The 25213-nt window shown below is 44.6% G+C and overlaps 1 long non-coding RNA gene across 1 annotated transcript in view; it reads left to right on the forward strand.

The window, feature by feature from the left end:
* The first annotated feature begins 10008 nt into the window (after positions 1 to 10008).
* LOC109295967 overlaps positions 10009 to 25213 on the forward strand; it is a 24918-nt gene continuing 9713 nt past the window's right edge. Inside the window, exons 1-2 of the long non-coding RNA XR_002096869.1 lie at positions 10009 to 10144; positions 22931 to 22991. This is a non-coding gene — a long non-coding RNA (uncharacterized LOC109295967). The remainder of the gene's footprint in view (positions 10145 to 22930; positions 22992 to 25213) is intronic.

Raw genomic sequence — 25213 nt, forward strand, 5'->3', positions numbered from 1 at the left:
GAGATATTCTCTGTGATACATTTTCAGTTCCACACCTAAATCCCAACTCACACTGAGAGGAATCAAGGAAATACATAGAATCCAACGGGTATTGGAGAGAGGTCAATAGTTGACAAGACTGACATTCTTAGATTTTTTTTCTTGGACAGGGCCTAACACTTGCATCCTTCAAGTACAGCTAACAATTTAGGCTCACGACAGGATGCATTTATATGCCTCTTTGAAGTGGGTTTAGTATATCCAGTGGCTTCTAATGATCAGTGCATGACATCTCAGTATTCTCAACCAGGGCACCATGGAGCCCTGGGTTGGCTTGAGATCCTTTCAAGGGTTCCATACAACGTCAGAGTACTGTTAGGTGTACAAACTAAGAGCTGGCATTTTCTGAGGGGACCCTTGAGTCTAAAAAGGTTGAGAACCATTGACCTATCTCACAAGGTAGGCCGTAGAGTCCAAACAGACGCTCGGATGACAATAAAAAAAAATAGACATAATATTGTCAATAATGCTAGAAATCCACCTTCAGCATGATGTAACTGGGAGGTAAGTCATATGCCAAGTGTAAGTAATCGGAGAACAGATAAGGTGGTAGATAGGTACTAATTTGGCACTCAGTGTTCACATCTACACGTTCATTAATGTGCAGTAATTACTGAACATTTAGTTTAGTACTTCCTTAATGAAGTACTAACTAAATGTACAGTAACTACAGTTACCACTTTTTTCTGTGATACTTACTGCACAGTAGCCTAATACTACTGCATAGTAGGGTATTAGCACGTTTTTTGTCTGGGACGCTACTGTGCAGTGTTACTAGGCTACTGCACATTAAGCATCTCTGGGTGTATCTATGCATTCATTAATGCACCGTAATTATCCATAGTACCTATAATGACAGGTACTAACTTAATGAGCTGTAATTAGTGCTACTGAGCATTAGCACAAACAAATGGTCTTTTTGTGATGTTAATGCACAGTAGCCATCGTGCTAATGCGCAGTAGAATTAGTCTGCTGCTCTCAAAGCGTCTCATGTACATGTGCCTAGTAGTTATGTAAAACAAATGTGATTTGCTCTGATTTGCTGTTAGGTTGAAACCAAGTTCAGTCCTGGAACAAGCACATGCAATTCCACTGAAGGTGATGGAAGTCGTCTCTACCTATGCTAGTTATGAATGTTGATCTGGGAGGACTGGAGATCATGTAATAGTACCTGTAGAAAGTTGTTTCATCTGACACCTTCCTTTTCCTGCTCTACTTGCAATGTTTCCTGTCATTGTTTGGCCATGGTACATAGGGGATGGTTCCTGGCTGACAACACACACTAGCCATCAGGAGACCGGGACACATTTTAGTGGTTCAAGGCAGAGTTTGTGGATCTACAAGGGGGTTTCAGAAAGTAACAGCAATTTCAAAATAAATCCACTTTGTCTGCAACCGTCATTTACTGGACTACATCACTTCTCCACATAGTCATAAATAACTGGTGCATTTGACAATGTAGCTATCGGTGTTCCCACTTCTGTGTAGTTTCCCACTCATTGCAGATAAAATGGCTGTATTTCAAAATTGCCCGCACTATCTGAAACACCCTCAGATAAGTGTCTAGAGCTCTAGCAATGAGATGAATAAAAAGAAGCAGAAGAAGGAGCCTTTGGCCTCCCTTCCTATTTATTCCCTTTCCTTGCCTTCTTCCTGACACTACAACTAAAGGTCACAGAAGATGATGGCCCTCCTTTAGTGCATTGACTTATGCAGAATAGCTGCTACATACCTCCCCTCTCCCTGGGCAGGAGTAAAGAATGAGCATGTTACTTTGATTTGCTGTCAGAGGGTGATTGATGGCTTCTTGGTTCCAAAGGCTGGAATTACTTGCTCCCCACACCTTTGCCCATTTTATCCCTGCTTCTCTTATTGTGGTCATTTCCTTCCATGTACCAATTTTGTCTGTTCAGATTGGTATAAGCTTTACTGTCACTGCATGCTTTGACAAGCAGAAAGATCTGCTCTCCTAAGCCTAGAAAATGTAATTGCTATATAGTGCACAGAGGTCCCCTCAGATCTGTAAGAATGGTAGTTGCTCAGCATGTCATTGCACTAATATTGCTTAGTACTATTCCTTTATGGATCTTAAAGAATTTTACAATGAAAAGTCACTATCTTTGTTGGATGCCAGAAATTTCCCCAAGGTTACATAGTATGGTCAGTGACAAACAAGGCTAGAACCTAAGGTAATGATTCTCAGCTAGGGTGCCATAGCATGCCGCACAATATTCGTATTGGTAGGTGGGCACACACCTACATGATTCACTGGATAAACCCAGAGATTTCAAATCAGAATCCATAATGTCAAAACCATTCTGAGTGTTGTGGGCTTTCTGCATGCTTTGCAACAGAAGAACTGCAGTCAGGAAATATGTGAAAGCTAAGAGCTGGCATTTTCCAAGGAGCACCTTGAGTCTAGGGAGATTGAGAATGAGAATGACTGACCAAAAGGTATGTCTACCTTGTGATGCTAGTGTCACAGCAGAGATGCTTCTGAGCACACCCTGCCCACTTACTCCCACTCATACACTCCAACCCTGGACACATGCCAGCGAGGCCTCTTTGAGGTTTCTTTCTGCAGCTGCTATTTACACCTTGGTCTCCAGTGTGCTTGAAAGTGGTTGTTGGAGACAACCTGAAAGCAGCCTCACTGGCATGTGGAGAGGAGCAGGTGAACAGAGTATCCTTGGGGACTTCTCTACTGGAACACATTGCTGTCACCATGCTCACAGGCTCTTATGACATGCTCCCAGGCTCTTAGGTTGTCCTCTAGTGCCCTATCCATTGGACCCTGCTGCCAGAAGGGTTGATAACTAAAGGTTGGATATAATGTATGTACATCAAGGAAGCAGAGTTTCAGAACATTTGAAAAACGTCTCTACTCAAGCTATGTGGGGAATGTCAGTATGAGAATGGGACCTTTTGGTCTCCCTCCATACTGCCACTGAGTTGAAGGGGCAGAACTGGAAGCCAGGAGACAATGGCAGACCATGGGAACATTCAGAAATCAGGAGTCTGACACACCTGGAGTGTGAGTTTGGTGCCACCTAAAGGCAGGACTAGCAAATGACCCCAGCTATAATTTTTTAAATCAATAATTTATGTTCATTGGTGTCAAACACTGTAATTACAAAGTCGGAACTCTAGCCTCACCACCTCTTGAAAGGTAATTATACCTTCCTCAAACAGATTTCTTTTGGCTGAAGTTATGCAGGATTGGTCTCTGACAGGGTTTTTTGTTTGTTTAATTTGAGATGAATTGATTCAGGTGTTTGAGTTACATGAATGCTAAAGACAAACCCTCCTTTTCCTATATGGGGCTTCATATTCATTGTACTGTGCTCCCATCCAGAGGCCTCATCCAGGACTGGGGTCCTTGGACAGGTACCTATAAAGATATTGTTACCAAAAACCATGTACTATCAGTCTTTTGAGAGACAAAACTACAGGTTATTTATGACCAAGACATCTTTGCAAGCTTAGACCCAGAATTCAAGGACAGTTATAATTCCCTTACTGATCACCCCTTTTGTAAACCAAGTCAAGATACACTCACATTTCCCAGTGATCCACCATCCCCTCTTAGCAGGTAAAGCACTACTACCACCCAAGTCAGATAAAGAAGCAAAAGAGAGGTCTATAGCCCAACTTTTTATAGATTACACCCCACAGCATAAGAATAAGCACTTGTCTCTATGTCTGTCTGGCTACCTGCAACAGCACAATACAGATTCTCACCTATGCTGGCTGAAGGAGGCACAGGAAGGAGGAAGAAGGTTTTCTTGACTTTGCAAAGGTCTTCCCCATAGAGTAATTCCCCTGTTTACACCCAATATTTATATGTGGCTTTAAAAAAATATTCTGATTAGTGTCATTCAAATTTGTTTCACTGAAACTTTAGGAACTGGACTGAACTAGTTTTCCTATGGACTTGGAAGATGACAATTTGCTGGGGTCTGTGTCCCCGAGAGAAGTACACTCTGGGGAGGGAGGACTTCTTATGTCTTTCCCTTGCCATTTGGGAATGCTACTTGCCATGTTTTGCTCAATAGACTGAGTATAACATACAGGAGATTAACCAAACAAAACATCAATTGTTACTTCTAGCGGCTGTTACACACCTTTTCAAAAAGCAGTTTTTCATTCTTGACCTAGTCTAATATTAAAGGCTAGATTAACAGCTTCTTATTCTACTTCCTCAGGCTGCTGCTGCTTGTGATTTAAATATAATCTTATTGATTATATATCATCTTAAGCACATATCATTTATAATTTAGGCTTTTGCTAGTTCTGTAATCTCCACTAACCCATATGTTCTGTCAGTCACTGACCATGTCTGTAGCCCACAATATGATTCTTGTGCAGAAGAATTTAACACTAAATGAATGAAAGATATTACCACCAAAATCCATGCCTCTCAAATTAAATTAAATATTATTGTCCACCCAACTCAAACAGCTGAAGCGAATAACTTGGCTTCCAGCCTGAAGTCCTTAGAGAAGAAGAAAAAACAGTTGCTCTGTTTGCTTGGAACAATCCCCCTTGACTAGTTTAATAGGTCATGACCCTCTCCACTCTAAAAATCACTCTTTAAAACAGATTTCTGCTATACTGATGACAGCAAATCAGCCAACTAGTGATGACTAATTCAGGAAAAAACACACTTTAAATCATATATGTGGAATTATCCATGGGCTGATCTAGGATTTTAATAATGGGGGGTGCAGGTGGTGGGGTACATCATCCCATATAACACAATATATATTTTTCTCCAGTTAGAAAGAAACTAGATACTTTACTAATATGCTTGGGGGAAGGGGGTGGATAGCAATATATTAATTAGTTTAAAATCAAAGCAAAAACAAATATAACTTTTGAAATGTCTATTAGTCTTCTAGATTACATATAAAGTTTGAAAAAAGCACAACAAACTAGGCAAACAAGTAAACATAATATTTAATTAGTCTTGTAGTTAATAATATAGTTAAATGTATGCCTCTTATTCAGATTCATAAAACAAAATCTAGCATTTTCGAGCATCTTGGCAGTGCCTCCAATACTTCACTACCAGTCACTTCTACACCTGAGTTAATATTAACACACCTGTAGGGCTGTGGAATACAAGAGAGACATTACCAGGGGATGGCTAATGGACAGCAAAATTGAAGAAGGAAGCACAGTTTGAACAGTGGGACTCAAGACTATGAAGAGGATAGAGGGTCATTAGCACCTGTGGTGTAGAGAGAAATTAGGAGAAATGAGGAAGATGATAATTAGTCATGAAGTCAATTGACTCTTTCAGCATTGCCTGAATAGAAATGCTACTGCCCTTTCCAGGATGTTGGTTTTAAACTTTGGATGGAAGAGGAATTGAAGGGGGGAAACAACTGCACCACTGCCTCCCCCACCTGCCTTGGGAATTATCTATTGTCCTTTACTCTCCTTTTTCTCTCTTATTGTTTCTCTTGCTCATTTGTCTTTAACTTTTGTAATTATCCTGTAATTTCATCAGGATACAACTGTTCTTCTGATATGTTTGTACAAGACCTAGCTCAACAGGCCCTGAATCTGGCTGGTACCTTTGGAGGTTACCATAATTTATATCAGTAATAATACTCCAAGTCTACAGAACTGACTCAGTTGTGTAAAATGTAAGAATGGTTTAGACTGGAATAGGTAGAAATGCTTGCCAGGATATTGTTTTCATTTGCTATTTTGCATCACCTTAACACTTAACAGGAAAAACATTTTGCTCATCTTGAATTGATTTTGCACTGAGCTGTCCTTAGTAGATTCTGGCTTTACATAGTCCCTTTGGACAGCTCACAGGTGTTAGGTATTAGGGAACTTCAGCCTTTAAGGTTGGTTTTAGCCTCCTTAAACACTTTGGCCCCGTCCAGACAAGCATGACCATGTGACATGCAGACATGTCTGCAGCGCCACATACTGTACATTCAGTTCTTCTCCATGCTGCAAGGGGACAGTGTGGAGGGCCTTTTTTGACCCCTGGATATTCAGGGATCAAAAAAACATGTGGAAAAAAAAAAAGCGGAGTGGTGCATGCGAGGGGAGCATGCGCTGCCCAAAGCCAGAGCCTGGCCAGCCAGAGCTGCATTCTCCTGCTGGCCAGGCTCTGTGTGGCAGGATTGCTGCTGATGAATCCTCGGGAAGCTTTGCAGAACCTCGGGTAAGGCTGCTGGGGCCAGCCCAGTGCTGGCTCCAGCCTCCCCTCCCCACCCTGGGTAACGTGCTGCATGCCAGAGTATGCATGGCACAGGCATTCCCCAGAGACAACTAGTAGTGGCACAAGGTGTGCAGCTGCTAGTTGTCCCTGGGGAACCAAACGTCCATGCATGTTTGGACATGGCCTTTATGTTTAAGCACGCTTAAATATGCTTCTTAGCTTAGTTCTTTCCTTTTTCTCTTCCTTATTTCCTTAATAAAGGTTAAAACATCCAGAAGGTTGTCACATAATCCAAAATTAGGCAAATAAAAAATTTGGGGGTCAGATTCCATCCTTACCCAACTGAGTGTATATCCAGAGTAACTTCATTATTGAATTTATAATCATTTGTGATGAGAATCTTGGCTGAGGTGTTTAAATGTAACTGGAATGATCCCCATTGCACTTATGTATTATTCCACTGATTCTCTTTGTATTGAATGTAAACCTTGATACAGCTATCTACATGATGTGCTCTGTTCCCCTATATGAGGCCCTATTCATATCTGTTCAGTATGCATTAGATAAGTCCACATGACAATATACATTTTTAATAGACTAATAACCTTTCAAAATAACAAAATGCTGCCACAACTTTGCTGAAAAAAAATCTTGTGCTTCATATATACTATCCTTTATTCACTCCTCTTTTGTTATTATCCGTAATGAGGACTGTATGTTCTTCTGGCAGTCACCCTTCCTTGTATGTTTATCAAGTGCCATGAATATTTTTGTAACTGCAGAAATAATAACTGGCAATAAATAGCAATTATGATTAGTAACAATAGCAGCAGCATGAAATTAAAACTGCCTTAACTTTTGACTGCACTGACTTTTGTTCATTTAATTTATGTACTTCATTCCTTTTATATTCAGTTTTGTCTTTCATGGTAAAATAATACATTCATTATTGAGCAGTGACAGTGTTCTTGAGATTGTACAAACATGAAAGAAAGGGCAATTCCTGCCCCAAATAGTTTATAGTCCAAGTCAGACACACAGTTTAGTCAATATTCAAATGATGTACTTCGTGATAGTTCTAATCTTTCTATTAGAATATCTTGATTTTTTTAAATTTCAGACATCTACATAACAGCTTTGGAGGAGCAAACAGACATACAGATAACTGTTTTTAATTACAGTCTCTAATGTCTTTTATCTCTGAAGAGCTGGGCTCAAGTCTGCCTTAAACTACTCCATTCAGCATTAATTATCTCAACTCTGACCTACTTCAGATGACAAAAGCATACAGGAACAGCTCTTCCTATCCATATGTAGATCTATCCTCTTCCATATGGGAAGGGAGTATGGGTACGGTAAGTCAGGACAGGTGGGACACACATCATGTCACTCTCTCCCTGCTGTTTAACTTCACTGGAAAAGTTAAGACCATTTAACCATATATTAACTTTTTTCAGGGAACTGCCACTTGAGGAAATTACTGCTTGGAGGACAGAACTTTTAGCTGGACCCCAGCTCCTCTCAGTGGATGGTTCTCACCTCCTCTTCTCCCTCGATCCACCAGGTTTAGAAGCAATTTAATTTTGCAAGGGGTGGGCAGCACCTGTCCTTCTGGGATGAGGCAGGGGAATTGCTGTGAGGAACAGGCTTTCTTCTATTGTTACCATGGAAGGGGATGATCTGGGCCACAATTAGGTATAATGAGCCATTTCAACCCAGGGAAGGCATGGTGTTTTAATAGCAGGGGGTGCTGCAGCTCAGTAACTGGATGGCCTAGTATAGAGTTGCCCAATTTCTGAGTGGCTGGGGCCACAGGCGACCTCGACTGCTGCATGGGCTGCACACCCCTGGGCCATGTGCTGCATGGGCTCCACGCTGTGTCCCCCTCCTGCACTGCACCAGTGTCATGCAGGAGCCCTGGGTCCCCCCATGCTGCAAGCTCCTTCACTCCACACACTGCACCGTACCACACCTCTCCACCCCAAGGGGTAGGGGCAGGAAATTAAAGTTGGAGAGGGGAGGGGAAGCCTGGAGAATCCAGTGTCAGCAGCAGGACAGTGATGCGGGGAGCAGTGCCCAGACTGGGAGCCTGAGGATCCGATGTAGCTTGCAGGCTGCCTGTTGAACAGCTCCGAACTAGCAAAACCATGATTTTTTCAAAAAAATTATGTAAATGTATTCACCTGACCCTCTGGATATATTCTCCATGGAAAAACTAGCGGCTAAAAACTATAAATATACGATCAGGACATGATGTACAAACAACTTGTACTGTCCCAAACTACCCACCGGTTAGTTGGTGCTAAGAATGGAGACAAAGATAAAGACAACTTTTCCCTTGACACCTATAGAGTATGCTTGTCCTTGTAAGGAAGGAGTGTGTTGTAGTGGCAAGGACATTGGACAGGAAGGGAGAAACATGGCTTCTGCTCTCCACTCTGCCATTCACTTGCTGCATGGTCTTGGGAGATGAAGTCACCTCTTTTGCCTGGTCTGTGAAATGTAGAACATGTTCAGTCTCATTTGCCAATTGCTTTGAAATCCACAGTTAAAATCCTATTAAAACTATTGGTGAAGGGAGGAGGGACTATCTCACCCCCTTGTCTCTTCTGGGGCTTTCAGGGAAAAATGGGAGAAGAGGAAGATAAATGTTTATGACTTGCCAACAAACCTGGGACTCCCCAAGAATACCACAACTCACATCGCTTCCCTTTATGTCTAGATTAGCTTAGGTTAGGTCAGAAAGGGGCATGGCTTGGATTTATGTGATGGCAGGCTGGAAATGGATGTCGCCTTTGTGTTGTGGTGCAAGAATTTGTGGAGGCACGAAGCGTAAGCAAACAGATGTCTCATCCCTTGTCATACCATGAATGCCCCAAATCTGTGGCCATGGCATGGGCAGTATAAAACTTTTTATAAAGCTTTTTCATGGCTTGTATCTGATGTTTGCTTTATGGCAGGAATCCAGAGCTGAGTTCTCCAGCCACCCTGGGCAGGTGCTGCCAAGGTTTCATGTGTACCCCAGGACTCCCCACTCAGAACTTGTGTGTGGATCCCAAGCCAACAGGCAGTGGCAGGATGAGGAGTGGAGGAGTATCAAATGCCAGGGGCTGGTTTGGGGTGGAGGTAAAACTTGTGCTGTGCCAGGCTACATACAGTATGTCTGTGTGTGAAGTTACACATTGCACTTAGATCATACTGACTCTGTAGTATACAAAGTGGTGTTAAAGTTAGAATGTGCTGTGAGCAGTCACATGTTAGGGGTTAATACTGTTTCTTGTCACTTGACTTGCCACTGGGGGCTGGCAGCAGAGGCATAGCTAGGAGCCAAGACACCTGGGCTTGATCCCTAATCTGGTGGTGGTGGTGGTAGGGCTGGGAGTGGTGCATCCTGGATGCTGGAGGAATGCAGATTGCTTGTTTTATCTCCATGGAGCAGACTGAAGTTACCCTGACACATGCTGGGCACCCTCACCTGAAGGGGCGTCACTTTGAGATGCTCTGAGGGCACTTGGCATGAGTTAATGAGCTTTTAACATGTGGATGCTCACCTTTTAAGTATCTAAGTGTAATGTGCAACTTTGCTCTGTGCCTGGCAACTGCTCCTGCCCTTCCATTTGTGGATTACAGCTAGGTCTCGGGATCCATTGGTGGTGACATGAACCTTGCATAACCACCTGTAACAGGGTGGCCTGTCCCCTTAAGAGAAGACAGCTAGCTTGGCTGAAAGGCTGCAGCTCTAAGAAGGCTAATGAGGGAGTGGCTCCCTGGGAATCAAAAACTCAAGCAAGCAGAACCAGAGGGAGGTACAGAAGAGAAGCATCAGAGATGGGAAATTTCGGGACTACCAGGAGGGCAAGCCTGAGATAGAAAGGTGGAAAACACAGCAGACCCCTCCCAGCATCCAGGATAACAAGGTTTTTTGTTTACTTGCTTCATTTTGCTAAAACACTGAATATTATTGTGGCATGCTGAGAAATGCTCTGGGTAGCAAAAGCCAACAGGTTTAAAGACTGCATTTTAATCAGGTTTGCTGAGAGATGCTTGGGGAAGGGGCAAGCCTATTTGAAAAGGCCTACAGGTGGTAACTTGCTTCACCACTGCCATTTACTGCTTTTTCCCCACTTCATGCACCCAAGCCCCGCCCCCCCCGTGGGAATGAGCATGGTCAGACAGACAAGCCTGTATCCCCATCTCTGCATGGCTCCTTGTCACACCCGGTGGGCAGAACAGAGGATTTTGAAAAGGGGGGTGAGATGGTGTCACCACCTCTAACACAATACACATTATTCCCCCTGTTAAAGAGAAACTAGAAGCTTTGCTAGGTGCTCAGGGCTGTAGGATCCAATTCAAGATCAAAGTAAAAACCAAAAGAACTGTATTGGAAAGTGCACAATTTTGCTACATATTGTGTGTGTTTTCTTTTAGTTTTTAAATACTTAATACATGGAACTAGGCAAAAATAGTCCAAAACTTTTGTTTCTTAGTTCTGTGGTCATGGATAACTACAGCACTATATGGATAACGTGCCCATTGCTTGGATTCATAACAGAAAACCTAGCCATTCTGGGTATCCTGACATGGCCTCCAACCCTTTGCTGCCAGTCGCTGTCACACCCACGTGCCAGTTCACTTGGGTGAATATTCCTGTGCCTGAGCCAAGTGTTCATCTAGAACAAGCAGCAGTCTGAAGGCCTGTGAAACGAAGGAGAGCTGCTTGGGGAGGATGCAGAGTGGGTATGGTGGTGTAGCCACACCCCACCTCTCCGACCCGGCCAGCCCAGCCCAGCCCAGCGGTAGCCAGGGATGGAAGTCTAGAAGCAGGTAAGCGTTTTCCTTTCCCCTCTGTGCTCAAAGTCCCCTCCCCTCTCTCTCGCCCCTTCCCATTCCCCCACCAAGTCCTGCAGCCTCCTGGCCAACCTCTTCCTGGCTCTGGCCAAGCAGACCATCTGTGGCCATTTTACATATACATTTGTCTGCTCCAACAAAATGGCAGCGCTGCACTTTTGAACTAAAACACCTTCCATGCGTTTTAGTTCAAAAGTGCACCACATTGCGCCATTTATACAAATGCACGTGCCGCAGCACCAGGTGATTTTAAAGGCCCTATAAGACCAGGAAGGAGGCTCCACCTGGGAGGACCCACAGGATGGCAGGGCTGCTTTCCTGTCCCTTGCTCATTCACATCTCCGGGCAGAGTATCACTGGGCAGCATTCAGTGGCTCCTGGGACATGCTGGAGGGCCAGTGGGTGCAGGCAGGCATGCTCTGCTCTATGCCCCCCTCAGCGCACTCAGGGTGAGCCCGTGACCTCACTCCGGGCCTCATTTTGTTTTTTGTTTGTCCCAAGCAATCAGCAATAGGCCCTTAGTGGCCCCAGCCCCAAAGGGGGCTCTCAGCCCTACTTGGCGGCCTTCGGCCCACCACACCCCCAGTATGGAAAGGCCTTCCCCTTTTTTGGCTGGGGCAGCACTGGGACCTCCTGGCCCTGGATCAGCCCAGGCCCCTGGCAGCAGGCAGGCACCTCCCTGCTGCCTGCCAACCGGGGGCAGGCGTGAGGAGGGGAAGCATGCCCCTGTGGTGGAGCAGGCGCTCCCCCTCCTCCTGGGGCAGGGGCAGCGTTTGGCTCCCTTAGCACACGAGTCCTTGCTTCAGGACTGGGTGGCAGGGGTTGCAATCCCTGCAGCCAGGAGCGGCCCCCGGGGGTACACTGGGGTACTCGCACCCGCTTTGATTCCCGACACACCCAGGGCCCCCCCGGCCCCGCCAGAAGCCTCAAGCTAGGCGCGCGCTGCCCCTTTAAGAGTCCAGACATGCCCCGCCCCCCCAGGGGACTCCGGCCGCGCCCCGCGATGACATCATTTCTATCTGGCGGTTGGTCGTTGTCGACGTCACGTAACAGCCGGCCCCGCCCCGAGGCCAGTGGCGTTTCAGCGTCGCTCTGCAACTGCTGGCTGGCGGCAGTGTCTGTCACGGCGCTCGCTGCACTCTGATTGGCGGGCCGGTACGTCACTCGCTCGGGCTGGGGCGCCGGGGGAGGCGGGCGCTTCCGTGCCTGCAAGTTGCCGGCGGCGGCGGCAGGGCTGTGGCTGGGGGTGGTCGGACTCGGGCGGTGGTGACAGCGGCGTCGGCTCCGGAAGGGGTGGGGCTGGGCTGGGCTGGGCTGGGGCGCGGCGCGATGGAGCTGTGATCAGGTGAGGGTCTCCCCGCCACAGCGAGGTCGGTGTTCTCAGCCGCCCCCCATTGCCCTGCGCCCTATCCGGACGCGGTGCAGGCAGGGGTCCCTCCCCCCGCAGCTGTGCGGGGACGGCTTCCCCCACAGGCCCGCGCTGAGGGCCTGGCTGCTGCCCCTGGGCCCCGCACCGCGGGCTGGGGCTGTGGGGCTTGCTCTGCTGGAGCTGCAAGAGGGAGGCCGTGTGCGAAGGAAGCCCGGGCTCTGGGCAGGGTGGGTGGGTGGATGTGGGAGGAAGAGCTGGGTCCCGCCCCTCTGATTTCAGCCACTGCCCCGCAGTCCCGCGTGGGCTCCAGTTCCCCATTGCTTACTGGATGTCATTCCCCACGGGGGTGGACTCCTTCTGCAGCTGAAGGGCTTGGGTGCTGGTTCAGCGGGCCAAGCCCATGGTTCCCTTCGCCTGCTGGACCTCACAAAGCTGCCCCCTGTGCTGCTGCCTTGCAGTCAGTGCTGCACGAAGCATGTGGCGGGAAGAGAAGCGAGCTGCCCGGCGGGGGTTGTAGGTGGCGTTTGGCAGGCGAGAGGATTATCCCGAGGAATCCCCTCAGGGCTCTTGCTTGTGGTGTTGCTGAGTCCCGCAACCTGCGCTCACGTTGCCAAGCCGAACGAGATGAAGCCCCGTTGTCCTCCACTGACTGCGCCAAGCTGGGGGGACTGTCAGGGAGGAGATGTTTTAGCTAAGCCGGGTACGCTTGCTTTGTGTGAAGCACGACTGCTGCTTTCTGGCGTGTGATAAATGTCCTTGAACGCCTCGCTCTGTGAGATGGTGTGTGAGGCTGCAGTAGGTTTCTGGTGTCTGCGATGCCTTGAAATGATGTTTTTGGAGATCTCTCCCAAAATCTGCCTTGATCACAGAAGGCCTAGGAAACTTCGAAAGGGTAAATTAAGCTATTTCCTAGATGAAGGTGTGGCCTGAGCAAGGTAGGAATCAGTACACAGAACTGGGCTCGCCTCTGTTTTTATTTTGGCTTTGCATTTCACCTTTTAATATAAGCTGACCTTGCTTTGTCTCATCTGAAAAGTGCAGCTTCTTAGTGGAGCCGTTCTAAAATGTGATGTGACCTTGAGTACAAATGAACTCTGCAGCATCAATCCCAAAGCATGTCTTGCTTTTTGTGTCTAATGTAATACATCAGTAAGGAAACTAATTTCTCTCTTCTTTTCCCAAAGCACTGTTAAAACTCATGCCTTAGTAGTACTTCATATCTAGTGCCCTCTGGGAAGTGTTTCAATATCTGCTTATTAAGAAATGGTGAATGGGAGGCATATCCATTTGTACTGGCTGGATTGACGATAACTGTAATCAGGGAGAAATGAAGGGGGTGATCTTGCACTGACTTCAAACTTTTCTTTCTGTTTCTTTACAGAAGCCAGCCTCCTGCTGAAAGGAGGAAGGAAAAGAGCTATACAATTGAAAATAAATGCCACACAACTTTGGACCGGGGGGAGGATTTGGCTTTTCTTTCCCTGTTAGTAATTTGCTGAGAGTGTAGTGCAAGCCTGTTTATACCCTTCCCGCTCCTGATGTTTTTGGTATATTAGATTTTCAAAGAAATGACACTTAAGTAGCTAATTAATGGAGTTTGGGCACTCGTTTTTATTTTGTAGTAAATGTAGGAAACTACAGGTAACATGGGAGTTGGTAGAATTGGTACTTGCTTTGATCTTGTTTCAGCTTGTACCAGTCCCTTTATCATCATCTGGGAAAGTAGGCAAAATCCTTAAAACCCAACTCTTCTCCCCCACCCCCCATGCCTCCACCTCTTAAAACTTAGAGCAGTAAACAGTTTGTCAAATGTGGAAGCCAGAAAGGGAGGGGCTGCAGAAGAAGTTGAAGTCTGAGGATGGGAGAACAAGGGATGGTTATAGGTATAGAAAAAGGAGGTAGGAGAAGTTTTGTTCCAAAGAGGATGTACTTATCTGTGGTTTTCCCATAAAACAGAAAAAATTTTGAAGGGACCTTTGTATTGCTAAACCCCAGAAGGAACGTGACGTGTTCAGTAAACTAGGGAGCCTTGCTCTTCAGGAGCAAAAGGACTTATGGACTTCACTTCCTGTTGAGCTTTGATAGTATTGCAGTTTACTCCCAGTTTGGGGTACTTCGAATACAGGAGAACAGAAGTAAACTGCAGAGGGTTATGGAAGTTGGTACAATCACAGCAGTAGGCAACAAAAGACTGACCTGGTAAAAGTAAAGCTCCATATCCAGAGAGAAGAAATAGGCAGCCCAAATATAGTATGGGGCCAGGGATTGTAACTAAGCAACCATTCCTATGCACAAAAGGGGTTAGTCACCTCATTTCATTAATGCTGTCCTAGCGTTATATTTATGATATCAACATAATTTGTAGGAAAGGTCTGAAACTGGGTGGTTAGCAGATGCGGCGTTCATCACAGGGACTTTGTTTGAATCAGTTCATGGTATGAAAATATTTAAACCGTTATGTAGTGAAACCTGATACTGGAGACTTCCTCAGATGTCCCAAGTACAGGTGTGCTATGTTTTGTTTGAAAGCTAATTCCATTAACGTGAGAATTTGTCAGTCTGAGCTGTTGGTTAAGACACATTTCATTATATTAAACAAATACCTGAATGAATTCAGAGATGCGTCCACTTATAATTCACTTTTCCTAGTAAATTGGTAATGAACACAGCCAGGTGAAATTTTCTGGTTCATGTTCTGTTGGATGTCAGTCTAGACTGGAACAGTCCCTTCTGGCCTTAAGATTTGTGAATCTCAGAAAACAATATTATTACACTTTTTTCCAGTGTGTTGACCCCATATATTAATTGTGATTCTAGTTGAAGGTACTCTTTGCCAGCCTTGGCTTCAGGTACAAGTTCTGTAAGTCAAGGGCCACCACTGGATTTCCTTTCGTAGAAGGACTAGAATGAGAAGCAGTTTTATCACTTGGATTTCCACTCCTGCTCTTGTTGCTTCCAGCTTGTTAGGCTGCTGACAGACGCTGTTCCTGCCCTTGTTCTGGAAGGGGCTTCCAGCCAAATGGGAAAGCTTGGCCTTATAGTTTGCTTAAATAGAAATTCTAGTGTTAGCGGGGGAGATGAGGGGAATAGATTCATCATAAGAGGGTTTTATTACACCAGTTAAGAATGTATCTTCTGTAGTCTAATTAAACCTGTGTGTGTGAAATAGCTTAAAATATGCTTTCCACCCTGAGAACACAGATACTCAAAGTTGCTGTAAGTTGTTTTTCCCTCCCTTGTTTTTGTATATTCAGCTATTCTTTCTGTGTCCTGCATAATGTCATCTCATTGGCTTAATCTGCTTTATTGCAAACTATTCACTATTGCAAATAAGATGCCTTCTTGAAACAGTGATAGCTTTTTCTTTCTAACTAGGTGTAGTGATTACTAAGTCTGTACTGTGCTCTTTTTTAAGGATTTTTTTTTTAAAATCAAAGATGAGTTGACCATTAACTCTTTTTTTTCCTGGAAAATTGTTGAAGAAATAGTAGGCAAATTTGACTGTTCAGTATCTGAAACAATTTAAATGCTTCCTCTGGGCAAGTCAACTGTAATGATTTTGGGCTGGGTGCACTCCTTCATGCAGTTCAACAGTGGAGCTGAGCTGAACCTGAAAATTGGAGCTGGCCTCAAAGCTCTGCCTTTTCATCTGCTGCATGGTAGGAATTTGCAGTGGACTAATGTACACCCAACCAGTTATTTTGTACATCATATTCTCTGGGGTGCTGTCAACTACATAGGCTGCTGATAGACATTCAGTTAAAGACATGATGGGAACTGATCCCAGTAGTCATGCCTCCTGCCATGGCACGCATGCATGGCAGGAGGCAAAGCTGTGGGATTGGGGTTCAGATCCCAATTGTGCTTTATTTTCTGTGCAGAAAAAGCCTGGGATCATGAAAGTAGCAAGCCAGGTCCCTGGAGCGCCCCTAGCTGGGAGAGCCAGTTCTGTGGTGTTTCCAGTTGTTGGAGTGGATCAGAACCTTGAAGGGCTCCTGTGACTGGGAGTGCTAGTCAGCCTGTTGGCATTCCCAGGTGTGGGAGCAAACTGGAGACTTTGGCGAACTGGTGCTCGCCTTAACTGACCAACTGGCAGTTAAGTCTTGGTGCTATTATGTGGGGGTTTGTTTATCAGCTTCTCAAGTGAAGGCAGGGGAGGGTGGCATCTTAGATTAACTTGTTCAGGAAGGTACAGGCTTTTGTAGGTAACAGCCTGCTTCATTAGGTGCTATGAATGGACTTGTAGAAAGCAGGGGTACTAAATAGAAAGGAATAAAGAGACAGATGTGACTGGGAGCTGGAAAGACAGCTCTTAAACATATCATGTTTTCAGGTAGTGAGAAACTGACAGCAGTGGTAGCTCCTTCTCCATCTCTGTTTTAGGACAAACACCATCTTGTTAGATGACCACACTGGAGAGAGTTTGCCATTGGACAGGTTCCTTTAATATTTATCCTAGGCTGGCTTCTATCTTAGAATTCAAAGTACTGGATTTAACTTGTAGAAGCCTATTTTTTTCCGTCTGTCTGTCCTCTGTTCACTATTGCTACCTCTGTGGGAAAACTTCAGATTTGGGCATACAGTCTCCTTCCTTCTATTTTGATATCAATCTTTTAAGAATGGAAATGTTAATGCTTCTCTTTAAAGCTCAGAAGTGCAAGCTGAGTTGCTTATTGGGGAGCTTCCTTTGTTTTTTGGTGTCTTGAAAAGTGCTGTTAAGCACTGCCTCTGGAATTCTATTATTGTTTCATCTGATCTTGCTGGTGGGGCCAGCCTCCTTTTTGTGTTATGCTCTCTCTTTATAAAAAGAAGCATGGATGTCTCTCTGCAGGCATTCACCTAATTGTAGCTCATGAAAACCCTTTTTGCAAGTGACCTTGTGCTCAGTAACTTCACCAAAGGGAGGAAGTAAAACATGTGAGGACATTATTTTGGTCTGCAGAAAAGAGTTGCATGTATTTGGCTTCACATTGCCTTAAGTAGGCAAGGAACTGGATGAAGAGTAATCTGATAGTATAGGGCTAGGGAACAGGAGAAGCTCCATGAAGCTGGGTCCAGCCCACTATTCTCAACCTTTATAGGCTCAAGATACCCCTTGGAAAATGTCAGCTCTTCTTTTTCACTTGATGTTTGACCACAGAAGAGTAATAGAGCAACTTTTCTATTGCAAAGAACTCAGAAAAATCACAACAGGTCTGACTGCTTTTAACAGTATTGAATTCCTATTTGAAATCTCTGGGTTTATCTCATGACTCATTTGCACACCTAGGAGTGCTAACATTTCATGGCACCCCTGAAGGGATCTTGAGGTGGCACTGTGGTTGGTATTTTCTGGCTGGGGGGTGTTTAGTTAAAGGGGGTTAGGGAGATGATAATAGTTTAATAAAAAACCCAGCTTTTTTTATAACTTAGGCTTCATGAAAAAACCACCAACTATGACTTGGGGGTGACAGCATGAACTGCTGACTTGATAAACACTGGTATAATCTGAGCACAGGACCAAGAGAAAAGTGCTTTGAATTTTCTAGTTCTAGCTGTGTTACTGCCTCCTCTGTGGTGTTTGGTAAATAATTTAGCTTGGACTTTTCACTTTATCAGTGAAGTATAGATACTCCCTTCTGGGTGATGAGGGTTAATGCGTGTAAAGTGCTTCAAAGATGAAAATCACTGTAACTGTATTAATATTTTATTTTTATGGACTGAGGCTTAATCCTTGTATGCTTTTAGCTGCTTGAAAAAACAATTAATCCTGTCTTATTGGAAATAAGTGCTCCTTTTGTGCCATGCCTCTTGTTCTTCCACTTTTTCTTCCTCTGCTATGCACAATCCAGAGGGGAACCAGTTTTTGTCAGAGGTTAGCAGTAGTTCCCAATCTAATAATTCCAGGGTTGTCAGCAGAGACGTTTCCCACAGAATTAGCCAGTGTGAGGGTGAAGACAGTGAACTGCTTGCTATGTGCTGTGCTAGTGCTTTGGCCCACAGTAATCCATATGTAAGTGTGTGTCTGAGAACAGCACCCATATAAAGGAAACGCATATGTAAGGAAAATAAACTAATTCTGTTAGTTTGTGAGAATTTGAGTTGATTGGCTTGCTCAGAACTGATGGTCTCCATGGTTTTTTAGCTTCCTTTGTATACATGCCAAATAGGATGGTTGTATTTTTCTGAAAAGTTGGGATAAAATCTAAAATACCTACACAGACATGGACAAGAGAGTTTGCAGTGCCACAGAACTGCTGAAAACTGCAGTCTTCAGTTTCCTATATTCTCTCATTAAGTGGCAAGCAAGCAATAGGTTTGCTATGAAAGCTAAGGATCCTAAGCTTTTCCATGGTTACAATAGGCACTTCACTGGGGAGAGGATGCAAGCAGTGAATATCTTGGGTAATATGATAGGAGAGGGCAAACTAAAAGTGCTTTTAAAATCCTCCCTTAGAGTGATTCAGTGCATATCAGATTTAAATCTAAGGGAGCTATGCTAAGGGTCACCTTTTAAAGGGGGTTAGCCCTCTGCTGTTGATGATACTAGCTTAGTAGCTGGGAGTTTATCATATTTATGATTGAGCTATGGTAAGCTGAAGAGAGATGGCTCTACTGGCCAAGAGGACTAGGGCTGTTAGAGGGTGGACAGCAGCTGTTGGGAGGGGTAGATTTGGCACTGTAGTTGGGAGTTGCCTGTAAAGGTTGGCGTACAGCAGAGGCATTGTACATGCTGACTTCAGCACCCTCGTCTAGGGGCCAGGGAAGATTTCCAGTCTGATATATATTTTTATCTCGTTGCTGTAAAATGCATTTTATGTTCACTTTCATAGTGGAAACAGAGCTCCCCATCACAAATAGTTATTTCAACTAATGTTGTGTTTTCCTGGTTGACACAGTGAGGTGGTTGACCACAAACTTGACTCCCTTCCATACACAAAGCCTTAGTTCAAATGCGGTGCTTTTTAGTTTGAGTTGTCTGGCTCAAGAAAGAGGTATAGACTAGAGCTTGAGTTAAGAATGACTTGTCAGCTGCAAATACAACCATTCTGCAGTGTGGATCCATGCTAGTTCAGTTGAGTCCCTGTAGTCTTCCAGTGCCTTCCCACAATACCCATCTCTCCAGAAGGGCAGATATACTGTCAAACTTTACAGGGTGCTTAAACTTACTGTAGCACTGCGTAAGAGCAAGCATGGTGCTAGTGTGGACGTGGCAGCTGGTCTTCTGTGGCGTGGGTGTTCGTACTTGAGCAAGGTTAACTTGACAGGAGTACAATGGTAATGTCTTCACTGCAAGGTTAACTCAAGTTAATTATACTCCAGTTGGGATTGCTATCCCCTTCTTGGTTGGCTAGAAATAGATGGGGGTCAGGGAAGACTTGTGCTGTGGGTTCTGTGCCTCTATCCTTTGTGCTTTAATAAACTAAAGAATTGTCATCAGAGCACAGTCAATCCAAGTGAGTTTCACCATAGTTAGCCAACTTGGGCATGGGAAGCCCACACAACAAAGCCATAGCCATGTTCCTCTTTTCTCAGTGTTACTTGCATTGCTTGTGTGTCTGGGCCCATATTCAGTGGTTCTTGAGCTTGAATGCCTTGAGGTTCCCTGTTACAGGAAAATGTGTCCCTCTCAGGAAGGAATTATAGGAATGGCACTGAAGCACTAAAAATACACAAGTGTTTTTTTGTTCTTTTGCCTGTGTCTTCACGTTAAAGTGCATAGGATCCAGCCAAAGTTAGAACCTGTCGCTATCTTCCCAGCTGTGTAAAACAGCTTGAGCCAGTAGCAGCTCCAAACTTGTCAAAGGATTTTTTTTTCTGGATGGGTAGTATGGGGTTCAGGCTCGTGCCCAGATTAACTATGCAGTGAAGATCTGTTCTCTGTTCCTAGGATTTTTTAATCGGACACTCTTCACCAGGATGGGTCACACAAATGCTTTTTAATCTAAATCTAAGATCCGTCTGAGAGGTAGTTCGGCTGCTGGAAAATGGGATACAAAGCCTCAGTTTCCATATTCAGATCAGAGACTTGTGTGTCATGCCAGCTAGTGAATTTCCATGCTGCTCAGGCACTGTAAAGCTCCAAGTCACCAGTGAAGTCAAATCATCCATTGCAATCATTGGAATAGCCACAATTTGGCCTGAACATGTAAACAGTAATGTGTAAATATTTCCATTGGATGGAGAAGTTTATCAGCAAGATGAGACTTCTGCATTTCTTAGAGGTGACATTAGTTTATTCTTCAGAAAAACTTGGGCAACAGAATTTTTGTCTCTAGTAATTCAGTATAGGTAAAAGGGAAACTTTTTTATTATAAGTGGTAGAGCTAGATAATAAAACCAACTTAAGCATGGATGATTGCTGGAGAATATTTTAGTTATCAAATAAATCTTTGCTTATGACCAAGATAGGTGCAGCAATAGAAAGAAATCCCTCTTTTAGGGTGTCTGATTTGGGGACTCTAACCCATTGTAGAGAGTGGAAGGTGTATGTTGTGGATGAGAAGCCACATACAGGAGGGAAGGAACTTAATTGTTGGGTGAACACTTTTTAAAGGGAAGGTCATGCTGACTGGTGTTTTGACTGGAGATTTGTCCTTGTCAGTGTAGGCTCTAGCACATTGGTGCCCAAGCTTTTTGCCCCGTGGGCTAGATGCTGAGTGCCAGGTCTGGCCACCATCCAGATGTCTGGGGGGTAGGGGAGCAGCCTAGCCCTGATCCAGATACCTGCTGGGGTAGGCAGTGTGGAGCAGCCCCTATCTGAACATGGTGGGTGTGGGAATGAGGGACAGCATCCCCACATGATCTGGACTTGTGGGGAGTGGGCCCAGCCCTGGTCCCACTGCAAAGCAGTGGCCTGGCAGGGCTGGACCCAGCTGTGTAGAGCTTCCCCTGTTCCCTAGCTGCCAATCTCTCTGACCCCCGGGGATTCCCTTGAGTCAGATATCATGGTTTTGTGAGCCTGAAGTTGAGCACCCCTGCTCTAGCACGTTGGTTAAAGAAAAGGAGAAGGGTTTAAAATATGCTTTGCATGGTTGAAGTTTAAATTCCGTGTAAAGGTCCTATATTAACAGGATTTTCAGTTTTTATTATTTGCATCAGTGTAGGTTAGCCACCTGATCCTCAAGGCAGTTTAACACTCTGCAGTGGTTAATCAGTTGGGAGTGGAGTTTTTATATATTTTTTTTCAAATGCCTTTGAGTCTCTTCTTTCTCAGTTCTGGTAGCGTGGAAAGGGCTCTTGCAAGTTTGGGCTGTTCTGTCTTTCCCAAGCATTTACATAGGGTCTGTTCCTCTTCAGTTTGATCTTGTTTTTATCCCAGTAAATTTCTACTTCATGGTCTTTAAATATTTCAGCATTGCTTTATTCCTTTCTGAGGGCCCTCGGTCTGCTGGTTCTGTGCCTGTTCATAGGAAGCGGAAGCTATTTTTCCTTTAGAAATGCTGTGATGTTTTGTCACTGACCACAGTTGCTTTCCCATCTCTTTTCAGTGCTGTGACTTTTGCAGCCCTGTACCTGACAGAGCCCAGTGTATAAACAGAAATGTAGTAAAAAACAGGAGTTTTTTGTTTAAGCCCTTTGTATGGTTGCTCATAACGGTTGTAATAATACAATGCATGGGTGTGTGTTGGAGGAGGTCTGGATGTGTATGGGGAAAGCCTGAAGACAGCTGCTGCCAATCAGTTGTTTTCAACTTCTCTGTGATGTCTTCTCGTTAATATGGCAGCTGTCATGGAGTCTGAAATAGGCACTGTTCTTTGATCCACCTTTTTAGTTTTTTCTGACATACGTGCATTTTTAGACTGCCATACAAAGCAAAACTGCAGATATGTAATTTGCATGTCTGTGATGTTTAAACAAATTCTACAGAAATAAAATATTCCTGCTGAAGTTATGGCAAAGTCATGGAATTTATTTTTTACCTTTCCTTGTTCTCTCTCCTGGTGTTGATGCAGTAACATGAAGTAATAAATTAGTCATAACATTCTCCCAGCTTGCTTTCTCCATGTTTTGGGAGTGGTTAGGTTGTGGGGAGGAGAAGGTAGAATCTGATATTTTGTTGAGCATTGTAGTTCGCCAAGATCTCAGAACAGCATATTCCTTAGAACTAGATAATAAAAAATACTGAACTACAGCTTTGGCCCTGGACTGACTTTAGTTAAGTGGTGGGCAGGACAGTCTGTGCAGTCTCCCCTGCGCTTCTCTTGTCATGAGCCACTGTGGCCTGGCTACTACCTGTCCCCAGCCAGTACTTGAATCTAAGATGAACTTCCCCCCCGCCCACCCCTCCCTCACTGCTTGACTTGGGCAGGGAGGAAAAACCTCATCTGGGATTCAAATAAATACAGTCTCACTCCTATCCCTGCTTGTCTGGATTCAGAAATACTTACAGGTGTTGACAAAGAACACTGTGGGTGGAGCTCTGCCTCAAAAGTACATAAAGAAAAATATGGGCTGTGATAGGTATATAAAGAGAATGAATTTGTGCTCTGTTTCCCTTTTTCAGTGAGCAGAAGTGCTTCTGGCATGGAACAGAACTGGGTTTGTCTGTGGAAGCTGTGAGTAAGGTAGGTGCAGATTTTCCCCCTCCTATTTTCAGCCTCTCACCTTTTGCTTTATTTTGAAACCTATTGGGTCTTTTATGTGCCTTAAATTTACTTTTGTCTTAAACCTAAACATAAAGCAGTAACTTTTTTTTTTCACCCCATTGTGTTGAAGATGGAATTTCGGAAGTTGACAATGCAGGATCCATCTATGCTAGCAGCTTGTTTAACATAACCAGGGTTCGACGTACTTTTAGATGGTTGCATTAAACATCTAGGGATAGATGTGCCAGGGACAGCTTGCAGTGTACTGCAGAGCCCCATTAGTGTTTTTTTGTCTTCATGCTGCTTCCTTGTTGCTCTGTATTGCTTCAGCCACTGATTTCAAGCAAGAGAATTGTCTTTCACATGTAAAGCCTCGCGTACTGAGATCTGGTTGGTAGGTGGATTTGCTGCCTGGGTATACAGAGAGTGGTAGACCTGCCTGCAGGGCAAAATTGCTGCTGTAAATTAACTTACAGCTTGGCAGTCATGATATAACTGCCCAGGAGAAATGATGTTGTGTAGTATGCCTATGGGACTAGGAGCCATGTGTCATATTCTTGTCTGTGGCCACAGGCAAAGTGCAGTCAGTTGAGTCTTGTTGTGTGAGCCAGAAAGCTCTTTAGTGCCATTCTAGCAGCACTGGCGAGAAAGTTGTAACGTTAAGTTTTTAGTGCTTGTTCTAGATTTCTTCTGTGCCTTGACTTAAGCTAGCTCCTTAATTTTTTAAAAAAAGCAGTAATACCACTTTCATAATGGAGACTGAATTTGTTAGTCACAAAGCTGATGCAGTATGGGCAGCAGCTGCAGTACAAGCTTCCTTTGTCATTTATTCCCCACCAGTGTGCCTTGTGCCTCTAGTGTTAGGGTTCCTCTAGCAGTGATAAGAATAAATCTCCCTGTCCTGTTCAGTCCTTTAGACACCTCTTAGTTTGGCTGTAACATTTATTATGATCTAAATCTCACAAGGGCCATTGGTGCAGCTAAAAGAAACTAAGGTGATATTTTGTAGGAGGTGGGGAATCCAGAGGTGTATACAGCCAGACACCACAGGGAGAAAAGGAGTAAAAGGTCTCTGATAACTTAATATCATCTGCAGGACTTGGTAGTGAAATGGATGTTGTGTTGATATTCAGGTAGCTGAAATAAGAGATGCAAAGCAGATTGAAGAAATTTGGACTCTAAGCCAAGGGGCCCCTGAAGGGGGAAATGGGAATGTTAGCTGAAATTGGGATAATTTTTGAAGATTCAAAATATGAGGCCCTCATGACAACAAGTGGTGAATGGTCCCAGAACATTTTGGGCAATCTCTGCTTGTAGTCTTATAGAACAATGGATTGGAATTGGGGTAGCCATTTTGGGAAATACATCACTCTTGATGTCTGTGAATTGGAATTCCCGCAAGCCCCTTGCATTCCACAATGTAGTTCTTGTATTAATGCCCCTCCCTAACTCCTTTTAGCCTAATGATTTTTTTTCTACTGGCTTATATGACTGACTTAAGTGGCTGCTTGTTCTGTTCTTCAGCGGTAATGGTCTCTCTAGAACTCTTGCAAAAATCATGGTTTTGTACTGTAGTAGAAACCTTGTAAAGAGAAAACTATCCAACGTTGACAGTCAATTGGACACTCACAATTTTTTTGGTGAGGGCATAAACAGAATTATATAGGTTTTACGTATTGCTGTACCTGAAATTGGAAGGAGTTCTTTCCCATTATGGTTTGCAGGACTTAAGCAAGCCAGGGGCTTTGACTTCAGTAGTGTGTTATTTTCACTTTACTGAGCGAAAGGGCTGTGTGAAGCTTCGGTAGCTGATTAAATTTGGAGGAGATCTGGCCCGATTCAGGGACCGAATCTCTGAATCCAGATTGAATCGGGAGACCAGTTAAAAGCTCCAAATTGATTCGAAGCATCTGAATTGGTTTGGCTGCTTCAGAGATTTGGCCATAGACTAAACAGGCAGCTGACACAGCTGCTGCCAGCTGGTAAGTCTGTTGGGGGAGGGAAGGGGTGTGGGGGAAGGAGGGATTGGGGCTGGGACTGGAACTGGGATAAGCTGCCCATCTGGGATGGGGGAGGGGAAGCGCAGGATGTAGGTACAGCAGCGCTAGGAGTGGGGGCTCTGCCCTGCTGCTGCTTGCCAAGCTGGGGTGGGGGTACAGGATGCAGGCGCGGCTCGCTCCAGGCCGAAGGGGGCAAGCAGC

This window comes from Gavialis gangeticus, unplaced genomic scaffold, assembly GCF_001723915.1.
Source record: "Gavialis gangeticus isolate Ggan-Ray unplaced genomic scaffold, GavGan_comp1, whole genome shotgun sequence".
Lineage (NCBI taxonomy): Eukaryota > Metazoa > Chordata > Crocodylia > Gavialidae > Gavialis > Gavialis gangeticus.